General features: G+C 52.1%; 13 non-coding genes and 2 pseudogenes across 13 annotated transcripts; all 15 read right to left on the bottom strand.

Moving 5' to 3' along the window:
- Positions 1 to 370: 370 nt before the first annotated feature.
- On the bottom strand, positions 371 to 489 carry LOC132810515 (5S ribosomal RNA). The gene has a single exon (XR_009642886.1). It is a non-coding gene; the product is annotated as a 5S ribosomal RNA (ribosomal RNA).
- A 1,534-nt stretch (positions 490 to 2,023) lies between these two features.
- Positions 2,024 to 2,142, bottom strand: LOC132810514 (5S ribosomal RNA). Its single transcript, XR_009642885.1, has one exon. It is a non-coding gene; the product is annotated as a 5S ribosomal RNA (ribosomal RNA).
- Positions 2,143 to 3,670: 1,528 nt separating this feature from the next.
- Positions 3,671 to 3,789, bottom strand: LOC132810550 (5S ribosomal RNA). Its single transcript, XR_009642920.1, has one exon. It is a non-coding gene; the product is annotated as a 5S ribosomal RNA (ribosomal RNA).
- A 1,527-nt stretch (positions 3,790 to 5,316) lies between these two features.
- On the bottom strand, positions 5,317 to 5,435 carry LOC132810513 (5S ribosomal RNA). Its single transcript, XR_009642884.1, has one exon. It is a non-coding gene; the product is annotated as a 5S ribosomal RNA (ribosomal RNA).
- A 1,532-nt stretch (positions 5,436 to 6,967) lies between these two features.
- Positions 6,968 to 7,086, bottom strand: LOC132810511 (5S ribosomal RNA). The gene has a single exon (XR_009642883.1). It is a non-coding gene; the product is annotated as a 5S ribosomal RNA (ribosomal RNA).
- A 1,536-nt stretch (positions 7,087 to 8,622) lies between these two features.
- LOC132810510 (5S ribosomal RNA) lies at positions 8,623 to 8,741 on the bottom strand. The gene has a single exon (XR_009642882.1). It is a non-coding gene; the product is annotated as a 5S ribosomal RNA (ribosomal RNA).
- A 1,526-nt stretch (positions 8,742 to 10,267) lies between these two features.
- LOC132810509 (5S ribosomal RNA) lies at positions 10,268 to 10,386 on the bottom strand. The gene has a single exon (XR_009642881.1). It is a non-coding gene; the product is annotated as a 5S ribosomal RNA (ribosomal RNA).
- A 1,531-nt stretch (positions 10,387 to 11,917) lies between these two features.
- LOC132810508 (5S ribosomal RNA) lies at positions 11,918 to 12,036 on the bottom strand. Its single transcript, XR_009642880.1, has one exon. It is a non-coding gene; the product is annotated as a 5S ribosomal RNA (ribosomal RNA).
- Positions 12,037 to 13,566: 1,530 nt separating this feature from the next.
- Positions 13,567 to 13,685, bottom strand: LOC132810507 (5S ribosomal RNA). Its single transcript, XR_009642879.1, has one exon. It is a non-coding gene; the product is annotated as a 5S ribosomal RNA (ribosomal RNA).
- Positions 13,686 to 15,224: 1,539 nt separating this feature from the next.
- On the bottom strand, positions 15,225 to 15,343 carry LOC132810504 (5S ribosomal RNA). Its single transcript, XR_009642878.1, has one exon. It is a non-coding gene; the product is annotated as a 5S ribosomal RNA (ribosomal RNA).
- A 1,530-nt stretch (positions 15,344 to 16,873) lies between these two features.
- Positions 16,874 to 16,992, bottom strand: LOC132810551 (5S ribosomal RNA). The gene has a single exon (XR_009642921.1). It is a non-coding gene; the product is annotated as a 5S ribosomal RNA (ribosomal RNA).
- Positions 16,993 to 18,526: 1,534 nt separating this feature from the next.
- On the bottom strand, positions 18,527 to 18,636 carry LOC132810555 (5S ribosomal RNA; annotated as a pseudogene).
- A 1,533-nt stretch (positions 18,637 to 20,169) lies between these two features.
- On the bottom strand, positions 20,170 to 20,288 carry LOC132810539 (5S ribosomal RNA). Its single transcript, XR_009642910.1, has one exon. It is a non-coding gene; the product is annotated as a 5S ribosomal RNA (ribosomal RNA).
- A 1,535-nt stretch (positions 20,289 to 21,823) lies between these two features.
- On the bottom strand, positions 21,824 to 21,942 carry LOC132810528 (5S ribosomal RNA). Its single transcript, XR_009642899.1, has one exon. It is a non-coding gene; the product is annotated as a 5S ribosomal RNA (ribosomal RNA).
- Positions 21,943 to 23,466: 1,524 nt separating this feature from the next.
- LOC132810506 (5S ribosomal RNA) lies at positions 23,467 to 23,575 on the bottom strand (annotated as a pseudogene).
- Positions 23,576 to 24,356: the final 781 nt, after the last annotated feature.

Below are 24,356 nucleotides of genomic sequence, written 5' to 3'. Positions count from 1 at the left end.
GCTCTCAAGGATAGTGGAATCAAGGGTTACGGAGATAAGGCAGGAACAGGATACTGATTAAGGATGATCAGCCATGATCATATTGAATGGTGGTGCAGGCTCGAAAGGCAGAATGGCCAACTCCTGCACCTATTGTCCTCCTTTCCTGACTGCCACCCGCAGACAGCGTGCAGCCCCAATCCCTTTCTTTCCGTCTTTCTCGCTGATTTCGGCAGCGCTCCGCTCTCCTCCCCTCCCTGTCTGGTGCCTGCAGGCGACTGATGGCCGGCACAGCAGCAGCAGCAGCAGCAGCAAAAATAACCTGCCGCTCCATTGCGTGGCACAACACAAGTGCAGAGGGGTGACTTGAGCAGCCCCTGCTGGCGGAAAAAGCCTACTGCACCTGGTATTCCCAGGCGGTCTCCCATCCAAGTACTAACCAGGCCTGAGTCTGCTTAGCTTCCGAGATCAGACGAGATCGGGCGTTTTCAGACTAGTATGGCCGTAGGCACCGGCCCCTTCCTTTTCTCCCTACTTCAAGGCGTGCTGGCCAGCCACATTTTCTTTGCTGCTCTTTCTCTTTATCCCCTTTGTTTTTTTTTTCTCTTTTCTCTTTGCTCTTCCTCCTCTGTGCGTGCTTCCCTCCCTCCGTCCCTCCAGCTGCCTTTCAGCCAGCCCTTGCCCACCAGGCTCCTGTAGTCTCCCACATCCCCACGCAGGCCAACTGCAAGCCCTCCCCTGCTTCATCAGGCTGCAGCCTGCATTCTCTCATCCTTCCGCACTCCTCCACGCCTCCCTTTCCCAATGGCAGGCAGTGGCCAGGGGGGTACCGCAGGGATCACTACTGGCACCGCAGCTTTTTACCATATATCTTAACCATCTACAAGATGCTATTAGCCATAACATTAGCAAATTTGCTGATGATACTAAGCTGGCTGGCAGGGTGAAATGTCATCAGGATGTTAGCAGATTACAGGGTGACCTGGACAAGTTAGGTGAGTGGCCAGATGCAATTTAATGTGGATAAATCAATGGTTACCCACTTTGGTGGAAGGCAGATTACTACCTAAATGGAATCAATTTAGGTCAAGGGGCAGGACAGAGAGATCTGGGGGTTCCTGTACACCACTCAATGAAGGTAAGCATGCAGGTACAGCAGGTAGTGAAGAAGGCTAATAGCATGCTGGCCTTCATAACAAGAGGGATGGAGTATAGAAGCAAAGAGGTTCTTTTGCAGCTGTACAGGGCCCTGGTGAGACCACACCTGGAGTACTGTGTGCAGTTCTGCTCTCCAGATTTGATTCTGGCTATTGAGGGAATGCAGCGTAGGTTCACCAGGTCAATTCCTGGACTGGCGGGATTACCTTACACTGAAAGACTGGAGCGACTGGGCTTGTGTGTACCCTCGAGTTTAGAAGACTGAGAGGGGATCTGATTGAGACATTTCAGATCATCAAAGGATTGGACACTCTGGCGGCAGGAAACATGTTTCCGCTGCTGGGTGAGTGCCGAAACAGAGGACACTGCTTAAAAATACGGGGTAGACCATTTAGGACAGAGATGAGGAGAAACTTCTTCACCCAGAGAGTGGTGGCTGTGTGGAATGCTCTGCCCCAGAGGGCAGTGGAGGCCCAGTCTCTGGATTCATTTAAGAAAGAGTTGCATAGAGCTCTCAAGGATAGTGGAATCAAGGGTTACGGAGATAAGGCAGGAACAGGATACTGATTAAGGATGATCAGCCATGATCATATTGAATGGTGGTGCAGGCTCGAAAGGCAGAATGGCCAACTCCTGCACCTATTGTCCTCCTTTCCTGACTGCCACCCGCAGACAGCGTGCAGCCCCAATCCCTTTCTTTCCGTCTTTCTCGCTGATTTCGGCAGCGCTCCGCTCTCCTCCCCTCCCTGTCTGGTGCCTGCAGGCGACTGATGGCCGGCACAGCAGCAGCAGCAGCAGCAGCAGCAGCAAAAATAACCTGCCGCTCCATTGCGTGGCACAACACAAGTGCAGAGGGGTGACTTGAGCAGCCCCTGCTGGCGGAAAAAGCCTACTGCACCTGGTATTCCCAGGCGGTCTCCCATCCAAGTACTAACCAGGCCTGAGTCTGCTTAGCTTCCGAGATCAGACGAGATCGGGCGTTTTCAGACTAGTATGGCCGTAGGCACCGGCCCCTTCCTTTTCTCCCTACTTCAAGGCGTGCTGGCCAGCCACATTTTCTTTGCTGCTCTTTCTCTTTATCCCCTTTGTTTTTTTTTTTCTTTTCTCTTTGCTCTTCCTCCTCTGTGCGTGCTTCCCTCCCTCCGTCCCTCCAGCTGCCTTTCAGCCAGCCCTTGCCCACCAGGCTCCTGTAGTCTCCCACATCCCCACGCAGGCCAACTGCAAGCCCTCCCCCTGCTTCATCAGGCTGCAGCCTGCATTCTCTCATCCTTCCGCACTCCTCCACGCCTCCCTTTCCCAATGGCAGGCAGTGGCCAGGGGGGTACCGCAGGGATCACTACTGGCACCGCAGCTTTTTACCATATATCTTAACCATCTACAAGATGCTATTAGCCATAACATTAGCAAATTTGCTGATGATACTAAGCTGGCTGGCAGGGTGAAATGTCATCAGGATGTTAGCAGATTACAGGGTGACCTGGACAAGTTAGGTGAGTGGCCAGATGCAATTTAATGTGGATAAATCAATGGTTACCCACTTTGGTGGAAGGCAGATTACTACCTAAATGGAATCAATTTAGGTCAAGGGGCAGGACAGAGAGATCTGGGGGTTCCTGTACACCACTCAATGAAGGTAAGCATGCAGGTACAGCAGGTAGTGAAGAAGGCTAATAGCATGCTGGCCTTCATAACAAGAGGGATGGAGTATAGAAGCAAAGAGGTTCTTTTGCAGCTGTACAGGGCCCTGGTGAGACCACACCTGGAGTACTGTGTGCAGTTCTGCTCTCCAGATTTGATTCTGGCTATTGAGGGAATGCAGCGTAGGTTCACCAGGTCAATTCCTGGACTGGCGGGATTACCTTACACTGAAAGACTGGAGCGACTGGGCTTGTGTGTACCCTCGAGTTTAGAAGACTGAGAGGGGATCTGATTGAGACATTTCAGATCATCAAAGGATTGGACACTCTGGCGGCAGGAAACATGTTTCCGCTGCTGGGTGAGTGCCGAAACAGAGGACACTGCTTAAAAATACGGGGTAGACCATTTAGGACAGAGATGAGGAGAAACTTCTTCACCCAGAGAGTGGTGGCTGTGTGGAATGCTCTGCCCCAGAGGGCAGTGGAGGCCCAGTCTCTGGATTCATTTAAGAAAGAGTTGCATAGAGCTCTCAAGGATAGTGGAATCAAGGGTTACGGAGATAAGGCAGGAACAGGATACTGATTAAGGATGATCAGCCATGATCATATTGAATGGTGGTGCAGGCTCGAAAGGCAGAATGGCCAACTCCTGCACCTATTGTCCTCCTTTCCTGACTGCCACCCGCAGACAGCGTGCAGCCCCAATCCCTTTCTTTCCGTCTTTCTCGCTGATTTCGGCAGCGCTCCGCTCTCCTCCCCTCCCTGTCTGGTGCCTGCAGGCGACTGATGGCCGGCACAGCAGCAGCAGCAGCAGCAGCAAAAATAACCTGCCGCTCCATTGCGTGGCACAACACAAGTGCAGAGGGGTGACTTGAGCAGCCCCTGCTGGCGGAAAAGGCCTACTGCACCTGGTATTCCCAGGCGGTCTCCCATCCAAGTACTAACCAGGCCTGAGTCTGCTTAGTTTCCGAAATCAGACGAGATTGGGCGTTTTCAGACTAGTATGGCCGTAGGCACTGGCCCCTTCCTTTTCTCCCTACTTCAAGGCGTGCTGGCCAGCCACATTTTCTTTGCTGCTCTTTCTCTTTATCCCCTTTGTTTTTTTTTCTCTTTTCTCTTTGCTCTTCCTCCTCTGTGAGTGCTTCCCTCCCTCCGTCCCTCCAGCTGCCTTTCAGCCAGCCCTTGCCCACCAGGCTCCTGTAGTCTCCCACATCCCCACGCAGGCCAACTGCAAGCCCTCCCCTGCTTCATCAGGCTGCAGCCTGCATTCTCTCATCCTTCCGCACTCCTCCACGCCTCCCTTTCCCAATGGCAGGCAGTGGCCAGGGGGGTACCGCAGGGATCACTACTGGCACCGCAGCTTTTTACCATATATCTTAACCATCTACAAGATGCTATTAGCCATAACATTAGCAAATTTGCTGATGATACTAAGCTGGCTGGCAGGGTGAAATGTCATCAGGATGTTAGCAGATTACAGGGTGACCTGGACAAGTTAGGTGAGTGGCCAGATGCAATTTAATGTGGATAAATCAATGGTTACCCACTTTGGTGGAAGGCAGATTACTACCTAAATGGAATCAATTTAGGTCAAGGGGCAGGACAGAGAGATCTGGGGGTTCCTGTACACCACTCAATGAAGGTAAGCATGCAGGTACAGCAGGTAGTGAAGAAGGCTAATAGCATGCTGGCCTTCATAACAAGAGGGATGGAGTATAGAAGCAAAGAGGTTCTTTTGCAGCTGTACAGGGCCCTGGTGAGACCACACCTGGAGTACTGTGTGCAGTTCTGCTCTCCAGATTTGATTCTGGCTATTGAGGGAATGCAGCGTAGGTTCACCAGGTCAATTCCTGGACTGGCGGGATTACCTTACACTGAAAGACTGGAGCGACTGGGCTTGTGTGTACCCTCGAGTTTAGAAGACTGAGAGGGGATCTGATTGAGACATTTCAGATCATCAAAGGATTGGACACTCTGGCGGCAGGAAACATGTTTCCGCTGCTGGGTGAGTGCCGAAACAGAGGACACTGCTTAAAAATACGGGGTAGACCATTTAGGACAGAGATGAGGAGAAACTTCTTCACCCAGAGAGTGGTGGCTGTGTGGAATGCTCTGCCCCAGAGGGCAGTGGAGGCCCAGTCTCTGGATTCATTTAAGAAAGAGTTGCATAGAGCTCTCAAGGATAGTGGAATCAAGGGTTACGGAGATAAGGCAGGAACAGGATACTGATTAAGGATGATCAGCCATGATCATATTGAATGGTGGTGCAGGCTCGAAAGGCAGAATGGCCAACTCCTGCACCTATTGTCCTCCTTTCCTGACTGCCACCCGCAGACAGCGTGCAGCCCCAATCCCTTTCTTTCCGTCTTTCTCGCTGATTTCGGCAGCGCTCCGCTCTCCTCCCCTCCCTGTCTGGTGCCTGCAGGCGACTGATGGCCGGCACAGCAGCAGCAGCAGCAGCAGCAAAAATAACCTGCCGCTCCATTGCGTGGCACAACACAAGTGCAGAGGGGTGACTTGAGCAGCCCCTGCTGGCGGAAAAAGCCTACTGCACCTGGTATTCCCAGGCGGTCTCCCATCCAAGTACTAACCAGGCCTGAGTCTGCTTAGCTTCCGAGATCAGACGAGATCGGGCGTTTTCAGACTAGTATGGCCGTAGGCCGGCCCCTCCTTTTCTCCCTACTTCAAGGCGTGCTGGCCAGCCACATTTTCTTTGCTGCTCTTTCTCTTTATCCCCTTTGTTTTTTTTTTCTCTTTTCTCTTTGCTCTTCCTCCTCTGTGCGTGCTTCCCTCCCTCCGTCCCTCCAGCTGCCTTTCAGCCAGCCCTTGCCCACCAGGCTCCTGTAGTCTCCCACATCCCCACGCAGGCCAACTGCAAGCCCTCCCCTGCTTCATCAGGCTGCAGCCTGCATTCTCTCATCCTTCCGCACTCCTCCACGCCTCCCTTTCCCAATGGCAGGCAGTGGCCAGGGGGGTACCGCAGGGATCACTACTGGCACCGCAGCTTTTTACCATATATCTTAACCATCTACAAGATGCTATTAGCCATAACATTAGCAAATTTGCTGATGATACTAAGCTGGCTGGCAGGGTGAAATGTCATCAGGATGTTAGCAGATTACAGGGTGACCTGGACAAGTTAGGTGAGTGGCCAGATGCAATTTAATGTGGATAAATCAATGGTTACCCACTTTGGTGGAAGGCAGATTACTACCTAAATGGAATCAATTTAGGTCAAGGGGCAGGACAGAGAGATCTGGGGGTTCCTGTACACCACTCAATGAAGGTAAGCATGCAGGTACAGCAGGTAGTGAAGAAGGCTAATAGCATGCTGGCCTTCATAACAAGAGGGATGGAGTATAGAAGCAAAGAGGTTCTTTTGCAGCTGTACAGGGCCCTGGTGAGACCACACCTGGAGTACTGTGTGCAGTTCTGCTCTCCAGATTTGATTCTGGCTATTGAGGGAATGCAGCGTAGGTTCACCAGGTCAATTCCTGGACTGGCGGGATTACCTTACACTGAAAGACTGGAGCGACTGGGCTTGTGTGTACCCTCGAGTTTAGAAGACTGAGAGGGGATCTGATTGAGACATTTCAGATCATCAAAGGATTGGACACTCTGGCGGCAGGAAACATGTTTCCGCTGCTGGGTGAGTGCCGAAACAGAGGACACTGCTTAAAAATACGGGGTAGACCATTTAGGACAGAGATGAGGAGAAACTTCTTCACCCAGAGAGTGGTGGCTGTGTGGAATGCTCTGCCCCAGAGGGCAGTGGAGGCCCAGTCTCTGGATTCATTTAAGAAAGAGTTGCATAGAGCTCTCAAGGATAGTGGAATCAAGGGTTACGGAGATAAGGCAGGAACAGGATACTGATTAAGGATGATCAGCCATGATCATATTGAATGGTGGTGCAGGCTCGAAAGGCAGAATGGCCAACTCCTGCACCTATTGTCCTCCTTTCCTGACTGCCACCCGCAGACAGCGTGCAGCCCCAATCCCTTTCTTTCCGTCTTTCTCGCTGATTTCGGCAGCGCTCCGCTCTCCTCCCCTCCCTGTCTGGTGCCTGCAGGCGACTGATGGCCGGCAGCAGCAGCAGCAGCAGCAGCAGCAGCAGCAAAAATAACCTGCCGCTCCATTGCGTGGCACAACACAAGTGCAGAGGGGTGACTTGAGCAGCCCCTGCTGGCGGAAAAAGCCTACTGCACCTGGTATTCCCAGGCGGTCTCCCATCCAAGTACTAACCAGGCCTGAGTCTGCTTAGCTTCCGAGATCAGACGAGATCGGGCGTTTTCAGACTAGTATGGCCGTAGGCACCGGCCCCTTCCTTTTCTCCCTACTTCAAGGCGTGCTGGCCAGCCACATTTTCTTTGCTGCTCTTTCTCTTTATCCCCTTTGTTTTTTTTTTCTCTTTTCTCTTTGCTCTTCCTCCTCTGTGCGTGCTTCCCTCCCTCCGTCCCTCCAGCTGCCTTTCAGCCAGCCCTTGCCCACCAGGCTCCTGTAGTCTCCCACATCCCCACGCAGGCCAACTGCAAGCCCTCCCCCTGCTTCATCAGGCTGCAGCCTGCATTCTCTCATCCTTCCGCACTCCTCCACGCCTCCCTTTCCCAATGGCAGGCAGTGGCCAGGGGGGTACCGCAGGGATCACTACTGGCACCGCAGCTTTTTACCATATATCTTAACCATCTACAAGATGCTATTAGCCATAACATTAGCAAATTTGCTGATGATACTAAGCTGGCTGGCAGGGTGAAATGTCATCAGGATGTTAGCAGATTACAGGGTGACCTGGACAAGTTAGGTGAGTGGCCAGATGCAATTTAATGTGGATAAATCAATGGTTACCCACTTTGGTGGAAGGCAGATTACTACCTAAATGGAATCAATTTAGGTCAAGGGGCAGGACAGAGAGATCTGGGGGTTCCTGTACACCACTCAATGAAGGTAAGCATGCAGGTACAGCAGGTAGTGAAGAAGGCTAATAGCATGCTGGCCTTCATAACAAGAGGGATGGAGTATAGAAGCAAAGAGGTTCTTTTGCAGCTGTACAGGGCCCTGGTGAGACCACACCTGGAGTACTGTGTGCAGTTCTGCTCTCCAGATTTGATTCTGGCTATTGAGGGAATGCAGCGTAGGTTCACCAGGTCAATTCCTGGACTGGCGGGATTACCTTACACTGAAAGACTGGAGCGACTGGGCTTGTGTGTACCCTCGAGTTTAGAAGACTGAGAGGGGATCTGATTGAGACATTTCAGATCATCAAAGGATTGGACACTCTGGCGGCAGGAAACATGTTTCCGCTGCTGGGTGAGTGCCGAAACAGAGGACACTGCTTAAAAATACGGGGTAGACCATTTAGGACAGAGATGAGGAGAAACTTCTTCACCCAGAGAGTGGTGGCTGTGTGGAATGCTCTGCCCCAGAGGGCAGTGGAGGCCCAGTCTCTGGATTCATTTAAGAAAGAGTTGCATAGAGCTCTCAAGGATAGTGGAATCAAGGGTTACGGAGATAAGGCAGGAACAGGATACTGATTAAGGATGATCAGCCATGATCATATTGAATGGTGGTGCAGGCTCGAAAGGCAGAATGGCCAACTCCTGCACCTATTGTCCTCCTTTCCTGACTGCCACCCGCAGACAGCGTGCAGCCCCAATCCCTTTCTTTCCGTCTTTCTCGCTGATTTCGGCAGCGCTCCGCTCTCCTCCCCTCCCTGTCTGGTGCCTGCAGGCGACTGATGGCGGGCAGCAGCAGCAGCAGCAGCAGCAGCAGCAGCAAAAATAACCTGCCGCTCCATTGCGTGGCACAACACAAGTGCAGAGGGGTGACTTGAGCAGCCCCTGCTGGCGGAAAAAGCCTACTGCACCTGGTATTCCCAGGCGGTCTCCCATCCAAGTACTAACCAGGCCTGAGTCTGCTTAGCTTCCGAGATCAGACGAGATCGGGCGTTTTCAGACTAGTATGGCCGTAGGCACCGGCCCCTTCCTTTTCTCCCTACTTCAAGGCGTGCTGGCCAGCCACATTTTCTTTGCTGCTCTTTCTCTTTATCCCCTTTGTTTTTTTTTTCTCTTTTCTCTTTGCTCTTCCTCCTCTGTGCGTGCTTCCCTCCCTCCGTCCCTCCAGCTGCCTTTCAGCCAGCCCTTGCCCACCAGGCTCCTGTAGTCTCCCACATCCCCACGCAGGCCAACTGCAAGCCCTCCCCCTGCTTCATCAGGCTGCAGCCTGCATTCTCTCATCCTTCCGCACTCCTCCACGCCTCCCTTTCCCAATGGCAGGCAGTGGCCAGGGGGGTACCGCAGGGATCACTACTGGCACCGCAGCTTTTTACCATATATCTTAACCATCTACAAGATGCTATTAGCCATAACATTAGCAAATTTGCTGATGATACTAAGCTGGCTGGCAGGGTGAAATGTCATCAGGATGTTAGCAGATTACAGGGTGACCTGGACAAGTTAGGTGAGTGGCCAGATGCAATTTAATGTGGATAAATCAATGGTTACCCACTTTGGTGAAGGCAGATTACTACCTAAATGGAATCAATTTAGGTCAAGGGGCAGGACAGAGAGATCTGGGGGTTCCTGTACACCACTCAATGAAGGTAAGCATGCAGGTACAGCAGGTAGTGAAGAAGGCTAATAGCATGCTGGCCTTCATAACAAGAGGGATGGAGTATAGAAGCAAAGAGGTTCTTTTGCAGCTGTACAGGGCCCTGGTGAGACCACACCTGGAGTACTGTGTGCAGTTCTGCTCTCCAGATTTGATTCTGGCTATTGAGGGAATGCAGCGTAGGTTCACCAGGTCAATTCCTGGACTGGCGGGATTACCTTACACTGAAAGACTGGAGCGACTGGGCTTGTGTGTACCCTCGAGTTTAGAAGACTGAGAGGGGATCTGATTGAGACATTTCAGATCATCAAAGGATTGGACACTCTGGCGGCAGGAAACATGTTTCCGCTGCTGGGTGAGTGCCGAAACAGAGGACACTGCTTAAAAATACGGGGTAGACCATTTAGGACAGAGATGAGGAGAAACTTCTTCACCCAGAGAGTGGTGGCTGTGTGGAATGCTCTGCCCCAGAGGGCAGTGGAGGCCCAGTCTCTGGATTCATTTAAGAAAGAGTTGCATAGAGCTCTCAAGGATAGTGGAATCAAGGGTTACGGAGATAAGGCAGGAACAGGATACTGATTAAGGATGATCAGCCATGATCATATTGAATGGTGGTGCAGGCTCGAAAGGCAGAATGGCCAACTCCTGCACCTATTGTCCTCCTTTCCTGACTGCCACCCGCAGACAGCGTGCAGCCCCAATCCCTTTCTTTCCGTCTTTCTCGCTGATTTCGGCAGCGCTCCGCTCTCCTCCCCTCCCTGTCTGGTGCCTGCAGGCGACTGATGGCCGGCAGCAGCAGCAGCAGCAGCAGCAAAAATAACCTGCCGCTCCATTGCGTGGCACAACACAAGTGCAGAGGGGTGACTTGAGCAGCCCCTGCTGGCGGAAAAAGCCTACTGCACCTGGTATTCCCAGGCGGTCTCCCATCCAAGTACTAACCAGGCCTGAGTCTGCTTAGCTTCCGAGATCAGACGAGATCGGGCGTTTTCAGACTAGTATGGCCGTAGGCACGGCCCCTTCCTTTTCTCCCTACTTCAAGGCGTGCTGGCCAGCCACATTTTCTTTGCTGCTCTTTCTCTTTATCCCCTTTGTTTTTTTTTTCTCTTTTCTCTTTGCTCTTCCTCCTCTGTGCGTGCTTCCCTCCCTCCGTCCCTCCAGCTGCCTTTCAGCCAGCCCTTGCCCACCAGGCTCCTGTAGTCTCCCACATCCCCACGCAGGCCAACTGCAAGCCCTCCCCCTGCTTCATCAGGCTGCAGCCTGCATTCTCTCATCCTTCCGCACTCCTCCACGCCTCCCTTTCCCAATGGCAGGCAGTGGCCAGGGGGGTACCGCAGGGATCACTACTGGCACCGCAGCTTTTTACCATATATCTTAACCATCTACAAGATGCTATTAGCCATAACATTAGCAAATTTGCTGATGATACTAAGCTGGCTGGCAGGGTGAAATGTCATCAGGATGTTAGCAGATTACAGGGTGACCTGGACAAGTTAGGTGAGTGGCCAGATGCAATTTAATGTGGATAAATCAATGGTTACCCACTTTGGTGGAAGGCAGATTACTACCTAAATGGAATCAATTTAGGTCAAGGGGCAGGACAGAGAGATCTGGGGGTTCCTGTACACCACTCAATGAAGGTAAGCATGCAGGTACAGCAGGTAGTGAAGAAGGCTAATAGCATGCTGGCCTTCATAACAAGAGGGATGGAGTATAGAAGCAAAGAGGTTCTTTTGCAGCTGTACAGGGCCCTGGTGAGACCACACCTGGAGTACTGTGTGCAGTTCTGCTCTCCAGATTTGATTCTGGCTATTGAGGGAATGCAGCGTAGGTTCACCAGGTCAATTCCTGGACTGGCGGGATTACCTTACACTGAAAGACTGGAGCGACTGGGCTTGTGTGTACCCTCGAGTTTAGAAGACTGAGAGGGGATCTGATTGAGACATTTCAGATCATCAAAGGATTGGACACTCTGGCGGCAGGAAACATGTTTCCGCTGCTGGGTGAGTGCCGAAACAGAGGACACTGCTTAAAAATACGGGGTAGACCATTTAGGACAGAGATGAGGAGAAACTTCTTCACCCAGAGAGTGGTGGCTGTGTGGAATGCTCTGCCCCAGAGGGCAGTGGAGGCCCAGTCTCTGGATTCATTTAAGAAAGAGTTGCATAGAGCTCTCAAGGATAGTGGAATCAAGGGTTACGGAGATAAGGCAGGAACAGGATACTGATTAAGGATGATCAGCCATGATCATATTGAATGGTGGTGCAGGCTCGAAAGGCAGAATGGCCAACTCCTGCACCTATTGTCCTCCTTTCCTGACTGCCACCCGCAGACAGCGTGCAGCCCCAATCCCTTTCTTTCCGTCTTTCTCGCTGATTTCGGCAGCGCTCCGCTCTCCTCCCCTCCCTGTCTGGTGCCTGCAGGCGACTGATGGCCGGCACAGCAGCAGCAGCAGCAGCAGCAGCAAAAATAACCTGCCGCTCCATTGCGTGGCACAACACAAGTGCAGAGGGGTGACTTGAGCAGCCCCTGCTGGCGGAAAAAGCCTACTGCACCTGGTATTCCCAGGCGGTCTCCCATCCAAGTACTAACCAGGCCTGAGTCTGCTTAGCTTCCGAGATCAGACGAGATCGGGCGTTTTCAGACTAGTATGGCCGTAGGCACCGGCCCCTTCCTTTTCTCCCTACTTCAAGGCGTGCTGGCCAGCCACATTTTCTTTGCTGCTCTTTCTCTTTATCCCCTTTGTTTTTTTTTTCTCTTTTCTCTTTGCTCTTCCTCCTCTGTGCGTGCTTCCCTCCCTCCGTCCCTCCAGCTGCCTTTCAGCCAGCCCTTGCCCACCAGGCTCCTGTAGTCTCCCACATCCCCACGCAGGCCAACTGCAAGCCCTCCCCCTGCTTCATCAGGCTGCAGCCTGCATTCTCTCATCCTTCCGCACTCCTCCACGCCTCCCTTCCCAATGGCAGGCAGTGGCCAGGGGGGTACCGCAGGGATCACTACTGGGACCGCAGCTTTTTACCATATATCTTAACCATCTACAAGATGCTATTAGCCATAACATTAGCAAATTTGCTGATGATACTAAGCTGGCTGGCAGGGTGAAATGTCATCAGGATGTTAGCAGATTACAGGGTGACCTGGACAAGTTAGGTGAGTGGCCAGATGCAATTTAATGTGGATAAATCAATGGTTACCCACTTTGGTGGAAGGCAGATTACTACCTAAATGGAATCAATTTAGGTCAAGGGGCAGGACAGAGAGATCTGGGGGTTCCTGTACACCACTCAATGAAGGTAAGCATGCAGGTACAGCAGGTAGTGAAGAAGGCTAATAGCATGCTGGCCTTCATAACAAGAGGGATGGAGTATAGAAGCAAAGAGGTTCTTTTGCAGCTGTACAGGGCCCTGGTGAGACCACACCTGGAGTACTGTGTGCAGTTCTGCTCTCCAGATTTGATTCTGGCTATTGAGGGAATGCAGCGTAGGTTCACCAGGTCAATTCCTGGACTGGCGGGATTACCTTACACTGAAAGACTGGAGCGACTGGGCTTGTGTGTACCCTCGAGTTTAGAAGACTGAGAGGGGATCTGATTGAGACATTTCAGATCATCAAAGGATTGGACACTCTGGCGGCAGGAAACATGTTTCCGCTGCTGGGTGAGTGCCGAAACAGAGGACACTGCTTAAAAATACGGGGTAGACCATTTAGGACAGAGATGAGGAGAAACTTCTTCACCCAGAGAGTGGTGGCTGTGTGGAATGCTCTGCCCCAGAGGGCAGTGGAGGCCCAGTCTCTGGATTCATTTAAGAAAGAGTTGCATAGAGCTCTCAAGGATAGTGGAATCAAGGGTTACGGAGATAAGGCAGGAACAGGATACTGATTAAGGATGATCAGCCATGATCATATTGAATGGTGGTGCAGGCTCGAAAGGCAGAATGGCCAACTCCTGCACCTATTGTCCTCCTTTCCTGACTGCCACCCGCAGACAGCGTGCAGCCCCAATCCCTTTCTTTCCGTCTTTCTCGCTGATTTCGGCAGCGCTCCGCTCTCCTCCCTCCCTGTCTGGTGCCTGCAGGCGACTGATGGCCGGCACAGCAGCAGCAGCAGCAGCAGCAGCAAAAATAACCTGCCGCTCCATTGCGTGGCACAACACAAGTGCAGAGGGGTGACTTGAGCAGCCCCTGCTGGCGGAAAAAGCCTACTGCACCTGGTATTCCCAGGCGGTCTCCCATCCAAGTACTAACCAGGCCTGAGTCTGCTTAGCTTCCGAGATCAGACGAGATCGGGCGTTTTCAGACTAGTATGGCCGTAGGCACCGGCCCCTTCCTTTTCTCCCTACTTCAAGGCGTGCTGGCCAGCCACATTTTCTTTGCTGCTCTTTCTCTTTATCCCCTTTGTTTTTTTTTTCTCTTTTCTCTTTGCTCTTCCTCCTCTGTGCGTGCTTCCCTCCCTCCGTCCCTCCAGCTGCCTTTCAGCCAGCCCTTGCCCACCAGGCTCCTGTAGTCTCCCACATCCCCACGCAGGCCAACTGCAAGCCCTCCCCCTGCTTCATCAGGCTGCAGCCTGCATTCTCTCATCCTTCCGCACTCCTCCACGCCTCCCTTTCCCAATGGCAGGCAGTGGCCAGGGGGGTACCGCAGGGATCACTACTGGCACCGCAGCTTTTTACCATATATCTTAACCATCTACAAGATGCTATTAGCCATAACATTAGCAAATTTGCTGATGATACTAAGCTGGCTGGCAGGGTGAAATGTCATCAGGATGTTAGCAGATTACAGGGTGACCTGGACAAGTTAGGTGAGTGGCCAGATGCAATTTAATGTGGATAAATCAATGGTTACCCACTTTGGTGGAAGGCAGATTACTACCTAAATGGAATCAATTTAGGTCAAGGGGCAGGACAGAGAGATCTGGGGGTTCCTGTACACCACTCAATGAAGGTAAGCATGCAGGTACAGCAGGTAGTGAAGAAGGCTAATAGCATGCTGGCCTTCATAACAAGAGGGATGGAGTATAGAAGCAAAGAGGTTCTTTTGCAGCTGTACAGGGCCCTGGTGAGACCACACCTGGAGTACTGTGTGCAGTTCTGCTCTCCAGATTTGATTCTGGCTATTGAGGGAATGCAGCGTAGGTTCACCAGGTCAATTCCTGGACTGGCGGGATTACCTTACACTGAAAGACTGGAGCGACTGGGCTTGTGTGTACCCTCGAGTTTAGAAGACTGAGAGGGGATCTGATTGAGACATTTCAGATCATCAAAGGATTGGACACTCTGGCGGCAGGAAACATGTTTCCGCTGCTGGGTGAGTGCCGAAACAGAGGACACTGCTTAAAAATACGGGGTAGACCATTTAGGACAGAGATGAGGAGAAACTTCTTCACCCAGAGAGTGGTGGCTGTGTGGAATGCTCTGCCCCAGAGGGCAGTGGAGGCCCAGTCTCTGGATTCATTTAAGAAAGAGTTGCATAGAGCTCTCAAGGATAGTGGAATCAAGGGTTACGGAGATAAGGCAGGAACAGGATACTGATTAAGGATGATCAGCCATGATCATATTGAATGGTGGTGCAGGCTCGAAAGGCAGAATGGCCAACTCCTGCACCTATTGTCCTCCTTTCCTGACTGCCACCCGCAGACAGCGTGCAGCCCCAATCCCTTTCTTTCCGTCTTTCTCGCTGATTTCGGCAGCGCTCCGCTCTCCTCCCCTCCCTGTCTGGTGCCTGCAGGCGACTGATGGCCGGCACAGCAGCAGCAGCAGCAGCAGCAGCAGCAGCAAAAATAACCTGCCGCTCCATTGCGTGGCACAACACAAGTGCAGAGGGGTGACTTGAGCAGCCCCTGCTGGCGGAAAAAAGCCTACTGCACCTGGTATTCCCAGGCGGTCTCCCATCCAAGTACTAACCAGGCCTGAGTCTGCTTAGCTTCCGAGATCAGACGAGATCGGGCGTTTTCAGACTAGTATGGCCGTAGGCACCGGCCCCTTCCTTTTCTCCCTACTTCAAGGCGTGCTGGCCAGCCACATTTTCTTTGCTGCTCTTTCTCTTTATCCCCTTTGTTTTTTTTTCTCTTTTCTCTTTGCTCTTCCTCCTCTGTGCGTGCTCCTCCTCCCTCCGTCCTCCAGCTGCCTTTCAGCCAGCCCTTGCCCACCAGGCTCCTGTAGTCTCCCACATCCCCACGCAGGCCAACTGCAAGCCCTCCCCCTGCTTCATCAGGCTGCAGCCTGCATTCTCTCATCCTTCCGCACTCCTCCACGCCTCCCTTTCCCAATGGCAGGCAGTGGCCAGGGGGGTACCGCAGGGATCACTACTGGCACCGCAGCTTTTTACCATATATCTTAACCATCTACAAGATGCTATTAGCCATAACATTAGCAAATTTGCTGATGATACTAAGCTGGCTGGCAGGGTGAAATGTCATCAGGATGTTAGCAGATTACAGGGTGACCTGGACAAGTTAGGTGAGTGGCCAGATGCAATTTAATGTGGATAAATCAATGGTTACCCACTTTGGTGGAAGGCAGATTACTACCTAAATGGAATCAATTTAGGTCAAGGGGCAGGACAGAGAGATCTGGGGGTTCCTGTACACCACTCAATGAAGGTAAGCATGCAGGTACAGCAGGTAGTGAAGAAGGCTAATAGCATGCTGGCCTTCATAACAAGAGGGATGGAGTATAGAAGCAAAGAGGTTCTTTTGCAGCTGTACAGGGCCCTGGTGAGACCACACCTGGAGTACTGTGTGCAGTTCTGCTCTCCAGATTTGATTCTGGCTATTGAGGGAATGCAGCGTAGGTTCACCAGGTCAATTCCTGGACTGGCGGGATTACCTTACACTGAAAGACTGGAGCGACTGGGCTTGTGTGTACCCTCGAGTTTAGAAGACTGAGAGGGGATCTGATTGAGACATTTCAGATCATCAAAGGATTGGACACTCTGGCGGCAGGAAACATGTTTCCGCTGCTGGGTGAGTGCCGAAACAGAGGACACTGCTTAAAAATACGGGGGTAGACCATTTAGGACAGAGATGAGGAGAAACTTCTTCACCCAGAGAGTGGTGGCTGTGTGGAATGCTCTGCCCCAGAGGGCAGTGGAGGCCCAGTCTCTGGATTCATTTAAGAAAGAGTTGCATAGAGCTCTCAAGGATAGTGGAATCAAGGGTTACGGAGATAAGGCAGGAACAGGATACTGATTAAGGATGATCAGCCATGATCATATTGAATGGTGGTGCAGGCTCGAAAGGCAGAATGGCCAACTCCTGCACCTATTGTCCTCCTTTCCTGACTGCCACCCGCAGACAGCGTGCAGCCCCAATCCCTTTCTTTCCGTCTTTCTCGCTGATTTTCGGCAGCGCTCCGCTCTCCTCCCCTCCCTGTCTGGTGCCTGCAGGCGACTGATGGCCGGCACAGCAGCAGCAGCAGCAGCAGCAAAAATAACCTGCCGCTCCATTGCGTGGCACAACACAAGTGCAGAGGGGTGACTTGAGCAGCCCCTGCTGGCGGAAAAAGCCTACTGCACCTGGTATTCCCAGGCGGTCTCCCATCCAAGTACTAACCAGGCCTGAGTCTGCTTAGCTTCCGAGATCAGACGAGATCGGGCGTTTTCAGACTAGTATGGCCGTAGGCACCGGCCCCTTCCTTTTCTCCCTACTTCAAGGCGTGCTGGCCAGCCACATTTTCTTTGCTGCTCTTTCTCTTTATCCCCTTTGTTTTTTTTTTCTCTTTTCTCTTTGCTCTTCCTCCTCTGTGCGTGCTTCCCTCCCTCCGTCCCTCCAGCTGCCTTTCAGCCAGCCCTTGCCCACCAGGCTCCTGTAGTCTCCCACATCCCCACGCAGGCCAACTGCAAGCCCTCCCCCTGCTTCATCAGGCTGCAGCCTGCATTCTCTCATCCTTCCGCACTCCTCCACGCCTCCCTTTCCCAATGGCAGGCAGTGGCCAGGGGGGTACCGCAGGGATCACTACTGGCACCGCAGCTTTTTACCATATATCTTAACCATCTACAAGATGCTATTAGCCATAACATTAGCAAATTTGCTGATGATACTAAGCTGGCTGGCAGGGTGAAATGTCATCAGGATGTTAGCAGATTACAGGGTGACCTGGACAAGTTAGGTGAGTGGCCAGATGCAATTTAATGTGGATAAATCAATGGTTACCCACTTTGGTGGAAGGCAGATTACTACCTAAATGGAATCAATTTAGGTCAAGGGGCAGGACAGAGAGATCTGGGGGTTCCTGTACACCACTCAATGAAGGTAAGCATGCAGGTACAGCAGGTAGTGAAGAAGGCTAATAGCATGCTGGCCTTCATAACAAGAGGGATGGAGTATAGAAGCAAAGAGGTTCTTTTGCAGCTGTACAGGGCCCTGGTGAGACCACACCTGGAGTACTGTGTGCAGTTCTGCTCTCCAGATTTGATTCTGGCTATTGAGGGAATGCAGCGTAGGTTCACCAGGTCAATTCCTGGACTGGCGGGATTACCTTACACTGAAAGACTGGAGCGACTGGGCTTGTGTGTACCCTCGAGTTTAGAAGACTGAGAGGGGATCTGATTGAGACATTTCAGATCATCAAAGGATTGGACACTCTGGCGGCAGGAAACATGTTTCCGCTGCTGGGTGAGTGCCGAAACAGAGGACACTGCTTAAAAATACGGGGTAGACCATTTAGGACAGAGATGAGGAGAAACTTCTTCACCCAGAGAGTGGTGGCTGTGTGGAATGCTCTGCCCCAGAGGGCAGTGGAGGCCCAGTCTCTGGATTCATTTAAGAAAGAGTTGCATAGAGCTCTCAAGGATAGTGGAATCAAGGGTTACGGAGATAAGGCAGGAACAGGATACTGATTAAGGATGATCAGCCATGATCATATTGAATGGTGGTGCAGGCTCGAAAGGCAGAATGGCCAACTCCTGCACCTATTGTCCTCCTTTCCTGACTGCCACCCGCAGACAGCGTGCAGCCCCAATCCCTTTCTTTCCGTCTTTCTCGCTGATTTCGGCAGCGCTCCGCTCTCCTCCCCTCCCTGTCTGGTGCCTGCAGGCGACTGATGGCCGGCACAGCAGCAGCAGCAGCAGCAGCAGCAGCAAAATAACCTGCCGCTCCATTGCGTGGCACAACACAAGTGCAGAGGGGTGACTTGAGCAGCCCCTGCTGGCGGAAAAAGCCTACTGCACCTGGTATTCCCAGGCGGTCTCCCATCCAAGTACTAACCAGGCCTGAGTCTGCTTAGCTTCCGAGATCAGGGCGTTTTCAGACTAGTATGGCCGTAGGCACCGGCCCCTTCCTTTTCTCCCTACTTCAAGGCGTGCTGGCCAGCCACATTTTCTTTGCTGCTCTTTCTCTTTATCCCCTTTGTTTTTTTTTTCTCTTTTCTCTTTGCTCTTCCTCCTCTGTGCGTGCTTCCCTCCCTCCGTCCCTCCAGCTGCCTTTCAGCCAGCCCTTGCCCACCAGGCTCCTGTAGTCTCCCACATCCCCACGCAGGCCAACTGCAAGCCCTCCCCTGCTTCATCAGGCTGCAGCCTGCATTCTCTCATCCTTCCGCACTCCTCCACGCCTCCCTCCCAATGGCAGGCAGTGGCCAGGGGGGTACCGCAGGGATCACTACTGGCACCGCAGCTTTTTACCATATATCTTAACCATCTACAAGATGCTATTAGCCATAACATTAGCAAATTTGCTGATGATACTAAGCTGGCTGGCAGGGTGAAATGTCATCAGGATGTTAGCAGATTACAGGGTGACCTGGACAAGTTAGGTGAGTGGCCAGATGCAATTTAATGTGGATAAATCAATGGTTACCCACTTTGGTGGAAGGCAGATTACTACCTAAATGGAATCAATTTAGGTCAAGGGGCAGGACAGAGAGATCTGGGGGTTCCTGTACACCACTCAATGAAGGTAAGCATGCAGGTACAGCAGGTAGTGAAGAAGGCTAATAGCATGCTGGCCTTCATAACAAGAGGGATGGAGTATAGAAGCAAAGAGGTTCTTTTGCAGCTGTACAGGGCCCTGGTGAGACCACACCTGGAGTACTGTGTGCAGTTCTGCTCTCCAGATTTGATTCTGGCTATTGAGGGAATGCAGCGTAGGTTCACCAGGTCAATTCCTGGACTGGCGGGATTACCTTACACTGAAAGACTGGAGCGACTGGGCTTGTGTGTACCCTCGAGTTTAGAAGACTGAGAGGGGATCTGATTGAGACATTTCAGATCATCAAAGGATTGGACACTCTGGCGGCAGGAAACATGTTTCCGCTGCTGTGGGTGAGTGCCGAAACAGAGGACACTGCTTAAAAATACGGGGTAGACCATTTAGGACAGAGATGAGGAGAAACTTCTTCACCCAGAGAGTGGTGGCTGTGTGGAATGCTCTGCCCCAGAGGGCAGTGGAGGCCCAGTCTCTGGATTCATTTAAGAAAGAGTTGCATAGAGCTCTCAAGGATAGTGGAATCAAGGGTTACGGAGATAAGGCAGGAACAGGATACTGATTAAGGATGATCAGCCATGATCATATTGAATGGTGGTGCAGGCTCGAAAGGCAGAATGGCCAACTCCTGCACCTATTGTCCTCCTTTCCTGACTGCCACCCGCAGACAGCGTGCAGCCCCAATCCCTTTCTTTCCGTCTTTCTCGCTGATTTCGGCAGCGCTCCGCTCTCCTCCCCTCCCTGTCTGGTGCCTGCAGGCGACTGATGGCCGGCACAGCAGCAGCAGCAGCAGCAGCAGCAGCAAAATAACCTGCCGCTCCATTGCGTGGCACAACACAAGTGCAGAGGGGTGACTTGAGCAGCCCCTGCTGGCGGAAAAAGCCTACTGCACCTGGTATTCCCAGGCGGTCTCCCATCCAAGTACTAACCAGGCCTGAGTCTGCTTAGCTTCCGAGATCAGACGAGATCGGGCGTTTTCAGACTAGTATGGCCGTAGGCACCGGCCCCTTCCTTTTCTCCCTACTTCAAGGCGTGCTGGCCAGCCACATTTTCTTTGCTGCTCTTTCTCTTTATCCCCTTTGTTTTTTTTTTCTCTTTTCTCTTTGCTCTTCCTCCTCTGTGCGTGCTTCCCTCCCTCCGTCCCTCCAGCTGCCTTTCAGCCAGCCCTTGCCCACCAGGCTCCTGTAGTCTCCCACATCCCCACGCAGGCCAACTGCAAGCCCTCCCCCTGCTTCATCAGGCTGCAGCCTGCATTCTCTCATCCTTCCGCACTCCTCCACGCCTCCCTTTCCCAATGGCAGGCAGTGGCCAGGGGGGGTACCGCAGGGATCACTACTGGCACCGCAGCTTTTTACCATATATCTTAACCATCTACCAGATGCTATTAGCCATAACATTAGCAAATTTGCTGATGATACTAAGCTGGCTGGCAGGGTGAAATGTCATCAGGATGTTAGCAGATTACAGGGTGACCTGGACAAGTTAGGTGAGTGGCCAGATGCAATTTAATGTGGATAAATCAATGGTTACCCACTTTGGTGGAAGGCAGATTACTACCTAAATGGAATCAATTTAGGTCAAGGGGCAGGACAGAGAGATCTGGGGGTTCCTGTACACCACTCAATGAAGGTAAGCATGCAGGTACAGCAGGTAGTGAAGAAGGCTAATAGCATGCTGGCCTTCATAACAAGAGGGATGGAGTATAGAAGCAAAGAGGTTCTTTTGCAGCTGTACAGGGCCCTGGTGAGACCACACCTGGAGTACTGTGTGCAGTTCTGCTCTCCAGATTTGATTCTGGCTATTGAGGGAATGCAGCGTAGGTTCACCAGGTCAATTCCTGGACTGGCGGGATTACCTTACACTGAAAGACTGGAGCGACTGGGCTTGTGTGTACCCTCGAGTTTAGAAGACTGAGAGGGGATCTGATTGAGACATTTCAGATCATCAAAGGATTGGACACTCTGGCGGCAGGAAACATGTTTCCGCTGCTGGGTGAGTGCCGAAACAGAGGACACTGCTTAAAAATACGGGGTAGACCATTTAGGACAGAGATGAGGAGAAACTTCTTCACCCAGAGAGTGGTGGCTGTGTGGAATGCTCTGCCCAGAGGGCAGTGGAGGCCCAGTCTCTGGATTCATTTAAGAAAGAGTTGCATAGAGCTCTCAAGGATAGTGGAATCAAGGGTTACGGAGATAAGGCAGGAACAGGATACTGATTAAGGATGATCAGCCATGATCATATTGAATGGTGGTGCAGGCTCGAAAGGCAGAATGGCCAACTCCTGCACCTATTGTCCTCCTTTCCTGACTGCCACCCGCAGACAGCGTGCAGCCCCAATCCCTTTCTTTCCGTCTTTCTCGCTGATTTCGGCAGCGCTCCGCTCTCCTCCCCTCCCTGTCTGGTGCCTGCAGGCGACTGATGGCCGGCACAGCAGCAGCAGCAGCAGCAGCAGCAGCAAAAATAACCTGCCGCTCCATTGCGTGGCACAACACAAGTGCAGAGGGGTGACTTGAGCAGCCCCTGCTGGCGGAAAAAGCCTACTGCACCTGGTATTCCCAGGCGGTCTCCCATCCAAGTACTAACCAGGCCTGAGTCTGCTTAGCTTCCGAGATCAGACGAGATCGGGCGTTTTCAGACTAGTATGGCCGTAGGCACCGGCCCCTTCCTTTTCTCCCTACTTCAAGGCGTGCTGGCCAGCCACATTTTCTTTGCTGCTCTTTCTCTTTATCCCCTTTGTTTTTTTTTTCTCTTTTCTCTTTGCTCTTCCTCCTCTGTGCGTGCTTCCCTCCCTCCGTCCCTCCAGCTGCCTTTCAGCCAGCCCTTGCCCACCAGGCTCCTGTAGTCTCCCACATCCCCACGCAGGCCAACTGCAAGCCCTCCCCCTGCTTCATCAGGCTGCAGCCTGCATTCTCTCATCCTTCCGCACTCCTCCACGCCTCCCTTTCCAATGGCAGGCAGTGGCCAGGGGGGTACCGCAGGGATCACTACTGGCACCGCAGCTTTTTACCATATATCTTAACCATCTACAAGATGCTATTAGCCATAACATTAGCAAATTTGCTGATGATACTAAGCTGGCTGGCAGGGTGAAATGTCATCAGGATGTTAGCAGATTACAGGGTGACCTGGACAAGTTAGGTGAGTGGCCAGATGCAATTTAATGTGGATAAATCAATGGTTACCCACTTTGGTGAAGGCAGATTACTACCTAAATGGAATCAATTTAGGTCAAGGGGCAGGACAGAGAGATCTGGGGGTTCCTGTACACCACTCAATGAAGGTAAGCATGCAGGTACAGCAGGTAGTGAAGAAGGCTAATAGCATGCTGGCCTTCATAACAAGAGGGATGGAGTATAGAAGCAAAGAGGTTCTTTTGCAGCTGTACAGGGCCCTGGTGAGACCACACCTGGAGTACTGTGTGCAGTTCTGCTCTCCAGATTTGATTCTGGCTATTGAGGGAATGCAGCGTAGGTTCACCAGGTCAATTCCTGGACTGGCGGGATTACCTTACACTGAAAGACTGGAGCGACTGGGCTTGTGTGTACCCTCGAGTTTAGAAGACTGAGAGGGGATCTGATTGAGACATTTCAGATCATCAAAGGATTGGACACTCTGGCGGCAGGAAACATGTTTCCGCTGCTGGGTGAGTGCCGAAACAGAGGACACTGCTTAAAAATACGGGGTAGACCATTTAGGACAGAGATGAGGAGAAACTTCTTCACCCAGAGAGTGGTGGCTGTGTGGAATGCTCTGCCCCAGAGGGCAGTGGAGGCCCAGTCTCTGGATTCATTTAAGAAAGAGTTGCATAGAGCTCTCAAGGATAGTGGAATCAAGGGTTACGGAGATAAGGCAGGAACAGGATACTGATTAAGGATGATCAGCCATGATCATATTGAATGGTGGTGCAGGCTCGAAAGGCAGAATGGCCAACTCCTGCACCTATTGTCCTCCTTTCCTGACTGCCACCGCAGACAGCGTGCAGCCCCAATCCCTTTCTTTCCGTCTTTCTCGCTGATTTCGGCAGCGCTCCGCTCTCCTCCCCTCCCTGTCTGGTGCCTGCAGGCGACTGATGGCCGGCACAGCAGCAGCAGCAGCAGCAAAAAATAACCTGCCGCTCCATTGCGTGGCACAACACAAGTGCAGAGGGGTGACTTGAGCAGCCCCTGCTGGCGGAAAAAGCCTACTGCACCTGGTATGCCCAGGCGGTCTCCCATCCAAGTACTAACCAGGCCTGAGTCTGCTTAGTTTCCGAGATCAGGCGTTTTCAGACTAGTATGGCCGTAGGCACCGGCCCCTTCCTTTTCTCCCTACTTCAAGGCGTGCTGGCCAGCCACATTTTCTTTGCTGCTCTTTCTCTTTATCCCCTTTGTTTTTTTTTCTCTTTTCTCTTTGCTCTTCCTCCTCTGTGCGTGCTTCCCTCCCTCCTTCCCTCCAGCTGCCTTTCAGCCAGCCCTTGCCCACCAGGCTCCTGTAGTCTCCCACATCCCCACGCAGGCCAACTGCAAGCCCTCCCCTGCTTCATCAGGCTGCAGCCTGCATTCTCTCATCCTTCCGCACTCCTCCACGCCTCCCTTTCCCAATGGCAGGCAGTGGCCAGGGGGGTACCGCAGGGATCACTACTGGCACCGCAGCTTTTTACCATATATCTTAACCATCTACAAGATGCTATTAGCCATAACATTAGCAAATTTGCTGATGATACTAAGCTGGCTGGCAGGGTGAAATGTCATCAGGATGTTAGCAGATTACAGGGTGACCTGGACAAGTTAGGTGAGTGGCCAGATGCAATTTAATGTGGATAAATCAATGGTTACCCACTTTGGTGGAAGGCAGATTACTACCTAAATGGAATCAATTTAGGTCAAGGGGCAGGACAGAGAGATCTGGGGGTTCCTGTACACCACTCAATGAAGGTAAGCATGCAGGTACAGCAGGTAGTGAAGAAGGCTAATAGCATGCTGGCCTTCATAACAAGAGGGATGGAGTATAGAAGCAAAGAGGTTCTTTTGCAGCTGTACAGGGCCCTGGTGAGACCACACCTGGAGTACTGTGTGCAGTTCTGCTCTC

Source organism: Hemiscyllium ocellatum, unplaced genomic scaffold, assembly GCF_020745735.1.
Source record: "Hemiscyllium ocellatum isolate sHemOce1 unplaced genomic scaffold, sHemOce1.pat.X.cur. scaffold_1764_pat_ctg1, whole genome shotgun sequence".
Taxonomy (NCBI): Eukaryota; Metazoa; Chordata; class Chondrichthyes; order Orectolobiformes; family Hemiscylliidae; genus Hemiscyllium; species Hemiscyllium ocellatum.
The sequence above is the reverse complement of the archived record's forward strand: the minus strand, read 5'-3'. Positions and strand labels throughout refer to the sequence as shown.